Source organism: Adiantum capillus-veneris, chromosome 4 (genome assembly GCF_014529385.1).
Source record: "Adiantum capillus-veneris isolate H3 chromosome 4, ASM1452938v2, whole genome shotgun sequence".
Classification (NCBI taxonomy): Eukaryota; Viridiplantae; Streptophyta; class Polypodiopsida; order Polypodiales; family Pteridaceae; genus Adiantum; species Adiantum capillus-veneris.
The window spans coordinates 177686070-177702365 of NC_140934.1; the positions used below are offsets into that span (position 1 = coordinate 177686070).

Genomic DNA, 16296 nt, shown 5'->3' on the forward strand with positions numbered 1-16296 from the left:
TTGAAGCATGCCTTGATGTTGTTGCTAGATGAGGTCACAAAGGCTCCTTCTCTTGCAATGAAAGCTCCTCTTGATGATGATGCTGGACTTGCATGTTTCCTCTCCTTCTTCTGCAAAGAATTGATCACGTCTTGAAGCTTTGGCTCTGGCTCTCTCTCCTCCAGAATGGTGACTATGTTGTCATATGCTTCAGATAATGCACTAAGAAGTACCGCCACTTCGTCATCTTCATGGATGTTGCACTCTAGGTAGGTGAGTTGTGTGAGAAGACTCTTAGGCCTATTGACTAGGCTTGCTATGTCTTCGTCATGCTCCATAGTTAGCTTATATAACTGGTGTTTCAAACTCACTTTGGAATTCTTGGTCTTGGCACCAAAATTGGTCTCTAACTGCTTGTGCACTTTCACATTCCCCAATGAAATGAATGTAGTTGTCGTGTAGTGAAGTGATAATGATACCTAGTGCTTGCTCATCCTTGGCTAAAGCTTGTGCATTAGTAGCCCTTGCATGTACCCCTTCACTCCTTTCTTGGTTTTTCTTGATGACTCCCCATATTCCCTTTTCCATTAAGTAACCTCGTAGTTTTATCTGCCATGTGTGGAACCCGACCCCATTGAACTTTTCTATCCCCTTTTCATTCATTGTGGAGAGGTCTTATGAATTCGAGACTCTCCAAGGACAGTGTCTAAGGCCCTTTACAATTACAATCAAAGTGGATGCATGTTTGTACAAGTGCTTATGTACATAGGTATTGCATACATATTAATGTGGACTATGCACAAATAAATCCTCAAGGAAATTTACAAAAAATTCTTGGCGGAATGTGAAGTCACTCTTCTCTTTTGAGAAGCTCCTCTTCACAATGCTTGAAGGCTTGAAGCTTGAGCAAGAAATCCTTGAAAGATTATTGAGTGTCGTTCATCTTTGGTATTGTTGGAAGCACCCTTAATAGGGACTATCGCGTGGGAGACTCTCCCTAGAAAATTGAGTTTGAAGCCCTTTGGGAAAACTTGACTTCGTGGAAGTAACCCCTTTTGTGGACTTGGACCTTGAAGGTCGCAGGAACAGGAGCCCAGTAGGGCGGCCAGATGAAGCGGCTTGGTCAAAATCGGGCAGGCGCAGGCTCGAGGTGACCGGTCGGCCAGTTAGGTCAGCGGATGGAGCAGTTGGCTGGGGTGTGAAAGCGCGCGATGATGAGGCGGATGGTTCAGTCCGTCAGTTTAGACCCGAAAGTGTCATTTGGAAGCAGTTTACCGAGATCCGCCGGTTGGCGCCCCTTGACCATCTTTAATGTCCCCCTGTTAAGCCTTCCCAATGACCAGTTGGCTCTTTGCAAGTGGGTTCCCACCCAGAGAGTGGAGTCAAAACACACACACACACAGTTTTTCAGGATAGTAATTAGTTTATCAATTAAAAGATTGAAAAACCAAAGGTTATTAGCTCAAAATGAAGTTGAAAAACAAAGGATTTGTGCGGGCAATTGAACCACCAAAAAGATTCCAATCGAGATGCTTGAGGGCTCAATAGAAAGACCACGTTTATAGCTTTCTCCACATACAAGTGGCATGTCCAACATGTGCTAGATGAGAGAGTGATTGGAGCTCAAAGACACCCAAAAATTGTACTAAAATGCACCTAAATGAGATAAAATTGATTGGCAATAAATTGGGATTAAGGAGATTCCCAACTAATCCAGCATAGAGTTGATGCAAATGCAATCTTTATCAATACTAATTGACCAATGGAGGGTAGTGGCTCATTGGATCACCACGAACTTGCCCACACATAAAGTGATTAGAATATTGATTAAGACGATCCTAACTAATGAGAGGAGGAGATGCTAATCCCTTACTAGCTGTGATACCAATTGATAAGATTAGGGGTGATAAGAGAGAGAGGCATTCATGATAGTCACATGCTAATTACGAGCTTAATCAACTAGGATAAGTAATAGAGATTAGGCTAGAGTGTAGACGCAAATGAAACTAGATTAATAATCGATAGAAAAGAAGCTACAAGAGTGCTCTCATATAGGAGAGCTGGAGGGTAGTACAATGTGTAGTACTAGTGTCCACATCACCTTCCATCTAGGCATCCACATGTGTCGTAGGCCAACTAAGCATCCTAGTAGACTAGAGGTAATTCCCACTCAAAGACCAAAGACCACAAATCCAACAAGAAGAGAGCAAGTCGCTCACTTCAAGCCTAAACGCACTGCTGAGGAAGAATTCCAAATGCGACAACTAGCAACAAGGCTAAAATGGATTCCAAAGAAGAATCAAACATATAATTAAGCCTTCGTAAAACCTCTACAACATTCAATCAAGAAAACGACATAGGAGCTTCAAAGCTTATCACATTACTTAGAGTAGGAAGCCTTGCCAGCAAATGCCAGTAAGCACATTGCTTATACCCACATCTTGTACATCATGAATTTTTTTCATACATTGACCATGTATGCATAATAGGGCTACATTACAAGGCCTAAATAAGCACAATTTTTGATTGCCCAAACACAACATACCCTTGGCGATACCCTGTCGTCTAGGAGGACTCCAAATAGGAGGGGGGAAGGCATTCTAAGTGCTGACCTAATAGTATGAATATTAGAGGGCAAAATTTTGTATTGAATTTTTGTGTTTGATTGTGATATTTTTTGCGACAAAATTTGGAGTATATGTCCTCATAATAGCATTACAAGAGAAGTACGGGGACAAAAGCCATATATGAGCCCCTAAGGACATGTGTACAGAGTACACATGTCCATATATGAGCCCCTAGGGACATGTGTACAGAGTACATAGTGTTTAGAATTCTATTAGAATGATTTTACTTCTTGGTTGAGTTAATTTTTGGTTTTATTTTGTTATTTTTGAGATTTTTTAAAATTAAAAAACGGGAAAAACCCATAATCCAAATGAAGAAAAGACCGAAGATATGCATGAGCAGTACAAGAGAAGCAGGGATAGGAAAATGACAATGGTTCACAACGAATGTCTCAAAATCCATATGCACAAGGCTATACTAAGAGGTAAGAAAAGAATGTTGATCAACCCTCAACAACAACATGAGGCCACAAATGATTGAGAATGGTCATAAAATACCCGGATGGCCTACAAGGACAAAGAAAGTTGGTGATATGACTAAACGAAAGCACCCATCAAGTGTCAAGTTTCCTATCAGACACTTCATGCCACTACCAGGCCGTATACAGGAAGTAGATCTTTATATTGTAAATCTTCTATATTGTATGTGACTTAATAAAGCCTAACAAACAAAAGGGACTAATAGTAAAGACAAAAAAGGGAGTCAAAAATGACAGTTCAATCATCTATCGTGATAAATGTCTGCACGGGAAACGAGGGGTCAAGCCAAATTTTGGTCATCATTGGTTCTATATATGTACGGTAGGTAAAAGGTGCCAGAGTTTCCCATTAATCATTTTCAAGATTAAAATCCAAAAAGTGCCAAATATAAGTCCAAATCAAGCCAAACTTTTCCATCGGGCTATAAATAAAGAATACAAGCTACGGGTTTTTTTTTTAATTTGAAAAAGGATAGGAGTCTAACCCCTAGCCAGAGATGTGTTTTTTTCAAATCTGAAACCGAATAGCCATCTACATACCCTGTACATCATGCATATCAAATTTTGGGGGACAAATGGACAATGATAGATCATAGGTGGTTATCTATCGCAAATGATGTCGGATAAGGCCCTTTTGAAGTAACTTACTAACTTGGAAAATTAAATGAGGTTTGTCAGGCTTTAATTAATTTTGTATCAAGTAGAAGCATTATAACCATTTACAAAGCACACAAAAGCTAACAGTGGCAAATGTGACTTTGATCACCTTGATGCACGAACAAAGGATTCACCAACAAAGAAGATCAGACAAACCAACCTTTGCAGGGTTACATATCTTGTCCTTGATGGCGCAGATTGAATGCTGGACATATATTTTGAACCTCATATCAAAAAAATTTATGTCCCAGATTCGGTCTGACAGACAGACTTAGTATTGGAGTACAACTTGGCTTAAAGAAGTTGAAGGTTTGGCTAGACAATTTCTACAGAATCCTTACAAAATTGTCATTGGTTCACAATATGTGAAAGACAATCATTTGTTTCTATAGATTGTAGAAGTTGTTCTGAGAATGAGAAATACTCAAAATTCACAGATTTATTGGAGCGAGTGATGGATAGAGCTTTATCTATCCATGATGATAAAGAGTCAAGTTGAACGAGATTGGGTTCTTTCTGAATTTAGATCTGGCAATAGCCATATAATAATAGAAAGTGTTGCAGCTTGGGGCTTGGATGTGAAGGACATAAAGTTCCTCAAAAATTATAACTTTCATGGACCATAGTTCTTGTTGTGGCTTGACAAAAGTACAAGCAGTGAAGCACAACAACAACAAAGATCACACCGACGTTGACAACCAGGTCATGTCGGTTATGACGTGAATTCGGAAGGAGGGAGTGTTGACCCTTTGGTCAACAGCACGGCATAACTCTATTTTTGTACCGAAGTCTTATTTTCTGAGAGTTATGAAATGATGCAGATTATGGTTAAAAACATCATTTGTATGAGTAGCTAGTCTAGTTGGCACAAACTGGAGTGCAATGGCACTTCTAGATTGTAAATACAAATCCATTTGACCCATTGAACTCTGTTTTAGGTTTAACCTATGGTAGCCTTAGTATATAAGGTACCTAGGTCATTTCGTAAAGAGAACTCTATCATAATCAAAGTTTTGAGCTACCGTCGATTGTGTGTGAGAGAGAGAGAGCGTGAGCGTGAGCTTCATCCTGACGCAACTCCTTGCTCTTTCATTGCATTGGAGATTTGACTTCATCGTCACAATATGCTCGGAGCGAACTACGCATCAACGCCAAGCATTCCTTGCGAGACGGAGCACGCATGCGAATGCATCTACGAGCTATTTGGGGTTGTAAGTGTATCAAATGATGTCTATTTTTTGCATGCAAGTAATCATTAGAATCGTGGAGACAAAAGCTACGTGTAGATACTTATGGATTTTAGTTTCGGACACTTTCAAAATTTTGCTTTATCTTCATACACGTTCTCCGCTGATGTGTTTGGAGTGAGGATTTTGAGTGTAGAGGCTTTGGGGCAGGTGTATTCTAGTGAGGGGATGGTGTTCCTTAAGTTTCATACGATTCTGATATGATTTGGTGAGTTTTCTTTTGTTGTGTCTACTTGGGATGGATGGTGTAGTTGAGAGCAGAGAGATTCTTGATTGTGGTTTAGTTAGCCTTCCAGAGTGTTGTATGTGTGGGATGGTCTCACCCTAACAAGCTAAAGAGATTACCTCTGTGTGACTATCATGTCATTTGTGTCCTCCATTAATATTATGTTGATCTAGGTAGTGTTTCATGCACTTTATAGGTAGTGTGATTCGCTCCCGCAACACAGTGACATGTAGCTAGACTGGCTCGTGATTCGCAAATCTTTAGCTACCTTATAATGTGATTGGGCGCTAGATTGAATATGCCAAGCCGCCTTGTGTGTGTATGCTTGTTTTTGAGGGTTGACCTCCTAAAAGTGGAGCAGTCCCACCACGATTCTCTCAAAAATCTTGGTGGTGTACAATAAGATGAGCATTATCCCAAACCCCCCCCCCCCCCCCCGGCCCCTCCTCACGCACACACACACACACAAGATCTTACACACACCTAAATAAAGTAAATTGAATGGATGAGGGCTAAGGGAGTTCCCGTTGTCCAATTGGAGTGCTTGAGGGCTCTACGGAAACCTTGCAAGGAGCTTCGAGATGAGGTGAGCAATACGTGGTGATTGCAAAATCGGGAGATTAATTGAAGATGCAAACAACCAGAAAATCGGCACCAAAAATGACTAGAAATTCAATCGTGGATACTAGTCATCTCCCTAATTGTTTCATTTTTTTGAGACAAGTGCATTGTTTATATTGCAGCACCACCGCATACATTTTTTATCTTCACATGTATTGCAATACCGCTGTGTTGCACTCGTCTGCATCAACATGTTCACCATCTACACTAACTGATGCGCTTAATCTTGCACGAGGAAGGGTTGTCGTTTTGCAATTCAAGAGAACCACGGAATTTTGAAGCCGACCACCCTGCCAAATGGAATCGCAAGCAAGTGGATTATCTTGTCAGTTCGGAAATTTTGCACCAAACGTGTTTCTGCTTACATTTAGGAGAATTTTTGGGTTGTCACTAAAGTTGTAAAGGTCTAAGGTTGAGCCTTTTTAAAAAGAGCATGGTTTACAAAAATGAAGGGTGCAGTGGAGTGGGTTGGTGTTGGGTTGTCACTAAAGTTGTAAAGGTCTAAGGTTGAGCCTTTTTAAAAAGAGCATGGTTTACAAAAATGAAAGGGTGCATTGGGTTGGTGTCTCTCGTGGAGGAGAAGAGGGGCAAAGGGATCCATTTTCAAGGGTCGACTGCATACAAAGCAAGCTGTGAACATTTTGAGAGGTTTGTGTGTGTGTGTGTGTGTGTGTGTGAGAGAGAGAGAGAGAGAGAGAGAGTTCAATCGGAGAGTTTATTGAGGCTTTCTTTAGAAATAATCGAAGAGGGAGGTTCTCTTGTTGCAAAGTCCAGAGGGCAAGGAATCGAGAGAGAGAGAGAGAGAGAGAGAGAGAGACTAGTTACGAGTTCTCTGCAGAATCAAGTGGAGAGAGAACCATTTTTAGGGGCTACCAAAAATAGAGAGACCAAACACACACACACACACACACACACACACACACACACAGAGTTCTCTCCATAAGAGATTCCAGGAGGGTGAGAGAGAGAGGTCGCTCACGGCTTCTACCCAATCTGGAAAATCAAAGAGAGAGAGAGAGAGAGAGAGAGAGAGAGAGAGAGAGAGAGAGAGAGAGAGAGCCTTGCCCCACAGCTGGGAAATTGAAGAAAGAGGAGGGAGAGTTACTGCAGGCCATAGCCGAGAGCGAGAGATAGGGAATCCCGTCTATAGGGCAAGTCCAAGCAGGGACCCAAACCAGGCAGAGAGACAGAGTCTGTCTGTAGAGCAAAAAAAGAAGAGAAAGGGATTTTTATCCCTTTGAGAATAAAAGAAAAAAGTAAAAAGTGAAATTTAATTAAAATACATAAAGGGAACTTTCCATAGGCGAGCAAGAGGAGAGAATCGAGGAGAAAGAGATAGCAAGGTCAGCTTGCTTTGAAGAATAGAGAGAGAGAGAGAGAGAGAGAGAGAGAGAGGGAGAGAGAGGTTGCATTCAAACTGAAAGGGAGAGAGTGGATCACCACCAAACGGTGAGAGAGAGGTGCTCTCCTTCTCGGCTCGTTTTTTTACTTGTAGACTTCAAGTGCCACTACAAAAGCGGACACCAAAGTTGTGACCACTACCAAACCTCAGAAGTGACGGTGTGACGATAATACCAAAGGGGAGATTGCTCTACCTCTAGCTATTTACACATTTCGCACACTTTCGCTTCCATATAGCCACTCATAGCAACTTCTGTCAAAGTTTATAAATTTATCAAAAATATTGAAGCTTTGTAAAATTCAACCTTTGAGAGTCATGAAGGTCCCTTTGAACCTCACCATCAAATTTGACCTTCGACATAGCAGTTTCGAGCTAATTTTTCTCTCTCTTGCTCCATTTTGGTATAAATCTAAAGCAATCGTTTATAAAAGCGGCTTGCATTCAGACATCATAAGACAAATGCAAATTTGTACCTATTTTCATTGTATCTGCTCATGTAATCATTTTCTACATCATTTTATTATCATTCGTCATCATATTTGTTGCATACCGTGTTTGTCATTTGTGGGTGTTTGTCTATACTGCAGTTACTCTCCAGAACTCCCTGACAATAGCGCATTATCTTTTCTCTAGGTCCATTCTACCTATCACATTGGGTTTTGGCATTTCTATTGCACTTTGTATACTATCTTTGTTGGATATTTGGGGGGGTCTTTGGGTCTTTATCCTCTTTGTCTTGCTTGTCCAGATATCTACCAGACACTAATCAAGCTTACCTAGCCATGGAGGTAGTAGCCTCTTGTGTGTGCCAAGGAAATGCCCACACATAGTTAGATTGTGGCTTAATTAGTGAAAGATGCAACTAGTTATGGAAAATATCAATGGACTGTAACAATGATTAAGAAATACGAATCACTCTAATGGAGATTCTAATCACTAACACACAAATGCATAACAACAATCCTAGCTAGCATACCATAGCTTTGATACCACTCGATGGGAATAGGATCGTGCTACCTAAGGTGGATAGGTTTCAAGATAGATCAACTTGGAGTCAAAACACGATCTTAAGTAGTTTTCTATGCCATCACAAGCTCACCAAAGACAAGAGATTCATGCAAGGAGCACGGCTACATGTGGTATAATTCCACCTCTTCTATCCTTGAATCATACTCTAGTGACTCTAGGACAAAGCTCATACCTTACAATCCTCCCCTTGAGGTTTGGACTAGGATAATACAATGAAGATTCTTTATATCCACTAAGGATGACACAGTATCCACACGGGATGTCAATACATATTCACAAAGGATGACAAAATCCCCTCCTTGAAGTTGAAATCTTTGTCTTTGATTCTTGAAACACACTTTCTTCATTTCATTCTTGGAGTCTTCAAGACGTACCTTGTTGGTGCCAATGATGTCGATGTCGCCATAGCTTTGTCTTGAGCTTTATTGAAAAAACAAGTGCAATGCAAAAATACTGATGTAAAAGAACTACCGCACATGCTAATGATGTTGTTGCCAATTTTTCCTCCCCTTGAACAGGTGCCTTTCTCATTAGCTTCATTGTCGTGGTTGTTCTTTGTGTCATTTTGTTGGTGTTGATCTTCATTGGTCCATGTTGTAATGTAGCACACATTCATTCCTTTTGCTTTATTTATTGATTCTCCCTTTGATGGCGTTCTTTTGCTAATCATGAGTGCTGAGTCATAGTAAATTGATGCCTTGATAGGCATGGCATACACGTCACAGCTACATATGACAATGGCCCATGAGGAAGGTCTTAATGTTCTGGTGACGACATTGTCTAGTTCTCTCACAAAGGTGGACATACATGTAGAAGCACAAATGTGAGCATACATTTCATACATGAAATTTTTCCAATTAGTTTTAATACATTCATCATGATAGGTACAAAGTTGTTCAATGAAGCAAATATGTGCCTCTAATAATGTAAAGCCACTCTTTAGTGAAATGCCCATAATCTTTTGTGAACTAGCTCTTCGAGCTTTCAAGAAAATGTTACTCGGTGGGAAAAAGAGCTCTTGGAGAGAGGTTCAAAGTGTGGCTCGTCGGATTCAAAATTTTTGTTGCCACGTAGGAGAGGCCCCTTAAGTAAGCGGGTAATCCCAAAGCTTTACACAGATCGGCCGTGTAATATTGTTTGATCGCGGTGCAGTTGACCGTGAGGGAGTTCAACTAATCTGAATTTTGTGAGAATCTAAAAATTTGGAATTTTAGTAGCTTCAATTTGTATAAGCTCTTCAACTGAGCAGAGGCGTTGTAGCAAAAAAACAATGACGGGGCTGAGAGTTACCACCATCGCGCAAGGGCAACCTTGTCGCAGAGCAGTAGGGTCAAATTGACAAGGCCTTGAACAGACTCCGACAGAGCAATGGCACGTAGCTGGACTGCCTTCTTGTGATGTTGTTTCGGTGCAAGATTGAATACTGACAAGCCACCTTGTGTGTCCTAAAAGTGTGGGCAATCCCACCCTCCTTACTAATTGACACCTCTTTTTTGGAGGTGGGATCAATGGCTCACAATCACCGGTTGATTGTGATCGTTGGATTGCCTATGGAATGCAAACGATTCCCACTTTTTCGGATCCGGGACTTGAACCCGCTATCCTCCCCCCCACGGAATTGACTCTAACCACTAGGCTATCGCACGTTCATTGAAAGGTGTGTGTGGTAAGTTTATAGATCACGATGTCGCGGGTAAGTTTACACCTAGTTCACACCAAATTTGGTGTGGTATGCGGACCCTCCCCAATTCACACCAAATTCGGTGTGGTGCACATACCTCCCGAGTTCACTCTTAGTTGACACCTAGTTTAAACATCGATCGGATGGCCCAGATTGCACCTGCCTCGCAACGCCTACTGTGGGCCATTGATCCCACCTCCCTAGGGAGGTGTCAATTAGTGACGAGGAAATCCCACCACAATTCTCTCAGAAAAATTGGTGATGTAAAATAAGATGATGAGCATTAAACAACCCCGCCTCCCCCTCCCACACACCTAAATATTGCCAATTAAATGGATGAGGGTTGAGGGAGTTCCAGATGTCTGATTGGAGTGCTTGAGAGCTCCACAGAAACCTTGCAAGGAGCACTTTGGGATGAGGTGAGCAATGCATGGTGATTACAAAATTGGAGAGATCAATTGAAGATGCAAACAACTAGGAAATCGGCATTAAAAAATGACTAGAAATGCAATAATGGATACTAATCCTCTCCCTAATCAAGCCTACCTAGCCATGGAGGGTAGTGGCCTCTTGGGTGTGCCAAGGACATGCCTCACATAGCTAGATTGGAGCTTAATTAGTGAGAGATGCAACTAGTTATGGAAAATGCCAATGGACCGTAACGATGATTAAGTAATACTAATCACTCTAATGGATATCCTAATAACTAACGCACAAATGCATGACCACAATCCTAGCTAGCATACATAGATCTGATACCACTTGATGGGAATGGGATCGTGCTATGTAGGGTGGATGAAAGAGAAACATTGTGCACACAAGTGAGTGTGTGTAGGCTAGATTGTTACTCAAGCAAATTAGGTTCCAAGATAGATTAACTTGGACTCAAAACACGATCTTGAGTAGTTTTCTAACCCATCACAAGTTCACCAAGACAAGAGACATGTAATGTAATCTTGGAATGGTTTATTCATGAAAGGATATTTAAGTATCTCACAGCCTAGCACCACTACATGTGGGATAATTCCACCTCTTCTATCCTTGACTCATACGCTAGTGACTCCAGGACAAAGCTAATACCTTACAAGACCTACCACAACAACCTCTTTGACCACCAAGCGAGTGCCCAAGATAAATAGAAAAAGCAAAAACTACTCGAACCAATAATTTATTTTTTTCTTTTTATTTCGTTTTGACAAGCTAACGATGTTAGTCACAACACCTGAAACCTTAACAACATGGCTTACACAATCAAGCTTTAAATTATAATCATCACCTATATCCGAGCTAATTTGATTAGAAAAGACCAACTCTAGTTTATCTTGTGACTCTACTGAGGAGCAAATTGTCTCTTTGTTTACCTCATTATTAGATGGGGAGATCAATGTACTTGGTTCCTCTTGCATCTCTAGTGTCGGACAACCCTTCTCTTCAGCTTCCTCCATGCTCGACATGCCCTATTCTTTGGCCTTATCATCCGACTTAGGGATACCAGCGTCAGCCATGACAACCCTAGTAATGCGTCTCCTAGTTGTCCGGACTTAAGGATTGCAAACACCTTCTACCTCACAACAATCCATTTGTAACAAGCCTTCAGAAATGAAGAGAATGCTAACTCTTGCCTAAAGTTACCAAAACTTTCCATACCCAAGTCTAGATACTTGGGAATTGAATTTCTCATATTCCAAGGATACAAACCTTAACGTCCAATCCTGATCTAATCCACTGCAATTTTGAAATGAGCAGCACTCTACCTAACTTAGAAGCAACGAAGTCAACATAGTTATTCAACAAGATAGGAAATCCCTTGAGCGTAACCCACATCAGGTAGAAGTCCATAAACTCTTCATTTGGATAGAAATTGGGCGTCCAAGGCATAGTATAAGGGAAGTGGGAAGCCCCCCAATGCCCCCTCTCATGAGGAGCTCCTAAACAGATAGCTCGGAAGAAAACCTAGCCACATCGAATCCTTTACTCACCATCATAAATTGGAAGATCTCATTTGGCTAAAAGCAAAGGTTGGTGGTACAAAAAAAGGGCCAAATTTTCCTTACATATTTGGTACTTTGGAGGAAACGTTTTGAGGCAAAAGCTGTTTGTATTTCTATTTTTAAACATAATGGTTTTCTATAAGAATATTTTGTACAATTTCATAATGGGCCACCCCGTGTGAGAGTAGTGGTGTTATGAGTGAACTTAGTGATTCCAATTTTTTTGCCCTACGTGTGAGCTCTAGCTGCATAGCGTGCTCTTTTCCTCACCTTCCGCAATCGTGAACTCTCTCTCTCTCTCTCCTCAGTATGGCATGCAACTGTAGTAGAGTTGCTCTACTCTCTTGCATTTGTTCTCCAACCATGAGGACCCCAAAGGACAAGGGAACTACTACCAACAACAGAGCATCACCTTTAACATGTGAACATTTGCAAAAAGAAAAGGCCAAGGAGGGAATTTCCTCCCCTAGCAGAATCAACATCAAAGGAGCTTCCACCCCATCCCCCCAACAAACAGAGACGGAGCACAAAACCAATCCCAATACAAGGGCTACTGAAAAACAATGCAAGGCTGCTGATATCAACTCCGAATGAACCTCATTCCTCTTTGACAATGATGAATCAAAAACTGCCAAGTCAAGACATGGTTGGCTATTCATTGGCATTAGGCATGTGTTAATTGAATGGTGCATGCTCACTCCTTACACTTGATGTGCTATTTGAAGTTAAATGTATAGTATCAAATTTGGTGCTCTAGAGTATCCCATTTGGTATTGTAGGACATCACACCATATTTAATCTATATCTCAATAATTTATCCCGAACGGAGGAGTACTCTCAACAAACCAAGTTATGTTACACAACAGAAGAACTTCATGAGCAGTACCCCGTCTGGAAAAGGAGTGTTGCAGATGGTAGCAGCTAGGAATGGCAGTCTTAACTACAAAATTGAGGCATGGAGGAGGAAAAATGGTTCCTCCCTTGGAAGTGTATACCATTCAGATAAGAAGGCCTGGATGACTCAAAGTGGCAGCATTATCTACGCAGAACTAGAGCAAGCTAGTAGAGGAGCAGTGGTTGACTACCTACTTGATTCGAAGGCATTGTTGCTAAAATCGGTGTCACATCTAGGGTCATTAAATCTACCACAACTTAAGGCCTCTATTCAAGTAAAAACAAGGACCAACTACTGGTATATAAAGATAAAGATGGCATGGGAAAAAAAATTTATGGAGGACATTAATACCCTAGAAGCAAGCATTATTCTGTTGTGGCAAAAAATCCCTATCCCAAATGAAGATATTAGAGAGGTTGAGGTTGAGGTTGAGGTTGGCTGGGAGCAAGTCGGCACTTGTTTGATGACATGGGGTTTTTGAAAATATCCAGAGGCTCCAAGTTGAGGTTCAGCAGGAGGTATTATATTTATGACTTATTGCATTGTGTATGAATGTTAAAAAAATTTATTTTGCACATGGTCTTGGTGATTTGGCATGTTTCACTTCTTGATTTCTTTATTGGCTTAGATTTTTAGGGGTTTTGGTACTTTCTTGAATTGTTTTGGTACTTCGTTTAACACTAGATGTTGTACAAGAAATTTCCTTGTTACTTTATGGTGCTTATTTATTTTATTTGTAGGTACTCTCTTGCACTATTTTGGTACTTTCTTGTTAATAAATTTTGAGTCTTATACGGTACTATTGATTTTATCTTGGGTGCTATGTTGGCACAATACATGGTACTTTTAATGCTTTTTTCTTCATGTGGTACTCTTGCGACCTATTTGAAATTGCTTTGGTACTTTTTAGTTTAGTGCTTTGGTACTTTCTTGACCTGTTTTGATACTTTTTGAAAATATTTTGTATAGTGATTTGGTATGTTTTAAAGCATTATGGTTCTTTATTTAACTATTTGGATACCTTTCTAAGCACGAGTCTTACCACACACCGAGCGAGTTTTTCCGAGCAAAAACAAACCCGAGCAAGTATTTGTACACAATATAGTAAATTTTATCATCAACTGCATAACATCTTTAACAAGCAAATCCAAGGCATCAGGTGAGATAGCATAGAGCAAAGGATAATGTGGGCACCCTTGTATTATGGATTTATGCAATGGAATAACATCTGTAAGAGTACCATTAACTGCAATTCTAGCTGACGACTCCCAAAAAGAATGTAAAAATTCTATCCAAACCCATATCATACAGACTTTGAAGTATTCAAACTCCCATTCAATTCTATCATAGGCCTTATCATACGCTCTGTGGCCGATTGTTTGTGAGAAGATCTTCTAGAAGTGATTTTTTTGTAATTTTGCAATGCAGTGATCAACATCATATTTAATAAGCAATGAATTATTATGCTCTTCAAATGTTGTATATTGGTGCTAGTATTACTACTTGTAGTCAGTTGAAATATTGACATCTGCAGGAATCATATCATAGTAGTGCAATCTGCTGCTCATGCCTCCTGCTTCTTCCCAATATCAGATGGCCAATTAGCTCATTGCACCTCATGATTTACTACTTGACTTCCGTCGTCGGTTGTATCATGCAGCCTTGTTGCTACAATATCGGGGTATTGTACGTGCAAGTGCCAGCTTTGATCGCTTAACCCTAGACAATCTCAATCCGTCTTCTTGCCATCGATCGCGATTCTTCGTCTTGCCATCGATCGAGATCTTGCCCCTAGTCTAGTGTGTGACTGTTCTGCATTTTGCATGAGTTGATGAATAGATGAGCAAGAAAGTGCCCAAGGCCGAACTCAAATCCACTCCCGAGCTTGACCCAAGCCCGAGCCTAGAGGTGGCGCTCAGATCCTCTATAGGGTCTCCTCCAGCCTGCTCCCATCTTGCAAACCTCAGAGACCACAAGGCTTGATGCTCTCAAGCGAGTATGGGACTACATCAAGGCTCACAAGCTGCAGAGTAGTACTGAGAAGTCGCAAATCTTATGTGATCCTCCCCTTAAGAAGGCATTTGGACTAGACAATGTTAGTGCTCAAGTACTTGAGTCCCCACTTGTCAGCACATTTTTCTGTCGATGCTATCAGGCTAGGCTATTGGCAATGCAGACGGAAGAGGGCAAAGAAATAGAACAAGTAAACATCAAATTGGACATGAGGGCAGAAAAGATTATGATGGTTATAATCCTCAAGTAATTAAGCTAGCGGCTTTATGAGTGCAGCTAGCTGCTTGCACTTTTAGCAGAGTGTGTGAGGATATTGGTTTCAAATGTTGGTTCATCAGATCATTCTTGTGTAACATCGTGATTATGATACATGTAGGTGTCCTTTGATCTTTACAAATTTGCCTTCTCACTTGTGTCATGCAAGAGCAGCTAGCTGGGTGGATGGGGCTGCCGGAGCTTCCCAGAGAGCCACATTGACAAACAAGTAAGAGAAGCTTAGATTCCGCGAGGTCAAAAGTCTAATTACGATTGCATTTGTAAGCTAGCGAAGGAGCCAGACGCTAGCTGTGCGAGGAATCATGGTGATCTTCATAAAGCTGCTTCTTGTCTCGCACATATTTGCCTCTGTGTGAGAGAGAGAGAGAGAGAGAGACGAATCACCATAAACTGGATCCGACCTGCAGCACAGACACACACACTTTATGTATTTCTAGACACCCTCCTCGTCCAGCTCGTATTTGAAAATTTGATGAGGCAAGCATTTCGGAATGATCGGCAAACAAACAGACGCTTTCTTTCTCTTCCCCCCCCCCCCCCCCCCCCCCCCCTTCTCTCTCTCCCCTCTCTCTCTCTCTCTCTCTCTCTCTCTCTCTCTCTCTCCTCTCTCTCTCTCTCTCTCTCTCTCTCTCTCTCTCTCTCTCTCTCTCTCTCTCTCTCTCAATCAAAAAGAAACTCCTTGAAAGAGCGCGCCCCGGGGCGCGCTCTTTCAAGGAGTTTCTTTTTGATTGAGAGAGAGAGAGAGAGAGAGAGAGAGAGAGAGAGAGAGAGAGAGAGAGAGAGAGAGAGAGAGAGAGAGAGAGAGAGAGAGAAAGACTCTCAAAAGCTGTAGCTATGCGAATGTAGAGTCTCGTCTGTTCAGCATATGCTTCGCCGAGGAAGGCATTGAACGCGCGCTAATCATATCAGACAGAGCTCCTCTTTTACACACAAGCTGCGCCTTTGACTTCCACGTCTACACCTCCTCTGCTTTCCCATTTACCTGACTCCTGCACGAACGTCTGCTTAATCCAACGAATTTTCTCGAGGCCTTTTACAGTGATGCTTCCCAATTGGACGTCCGCTTAATCCAACGAAGTTTCTCGAGGCCTTCCACAGTGATGCTTCCTAATAGCCCTTAAGGGTGGCAGCTCCTCTTCCCCTTTCCCCTCTCTACTGTTGTCTTCTCTCGTC

General features: G+C 41.4%; 1 protein-coding gene across 2 annotated transcripts in view; it reads right to left on the bottom strand.

Moving 5' to 3' along the window:
* Positions 1-8333: 8333 nt before the first annotated feature.
* Positions 8334-16296, bottom strand: part of LOC147460410 (uncharacterized) — a 106526-nt gene continuing 98563 nt past the window's right edge. The window contains exon 3 of one of the 2 annotated variants that reach the window (XR_015187981.1): positions 8334-8992. The gene's annotated coding sequence lies outside the window, so the exon portion shown is untranslated. Of the gene's footprint in view, positions 8993-15061; positions 15525-16296 lie in introns of those variants that run through there. The other variant, XR_015187982.1, reaches the window with a different exon arrangement.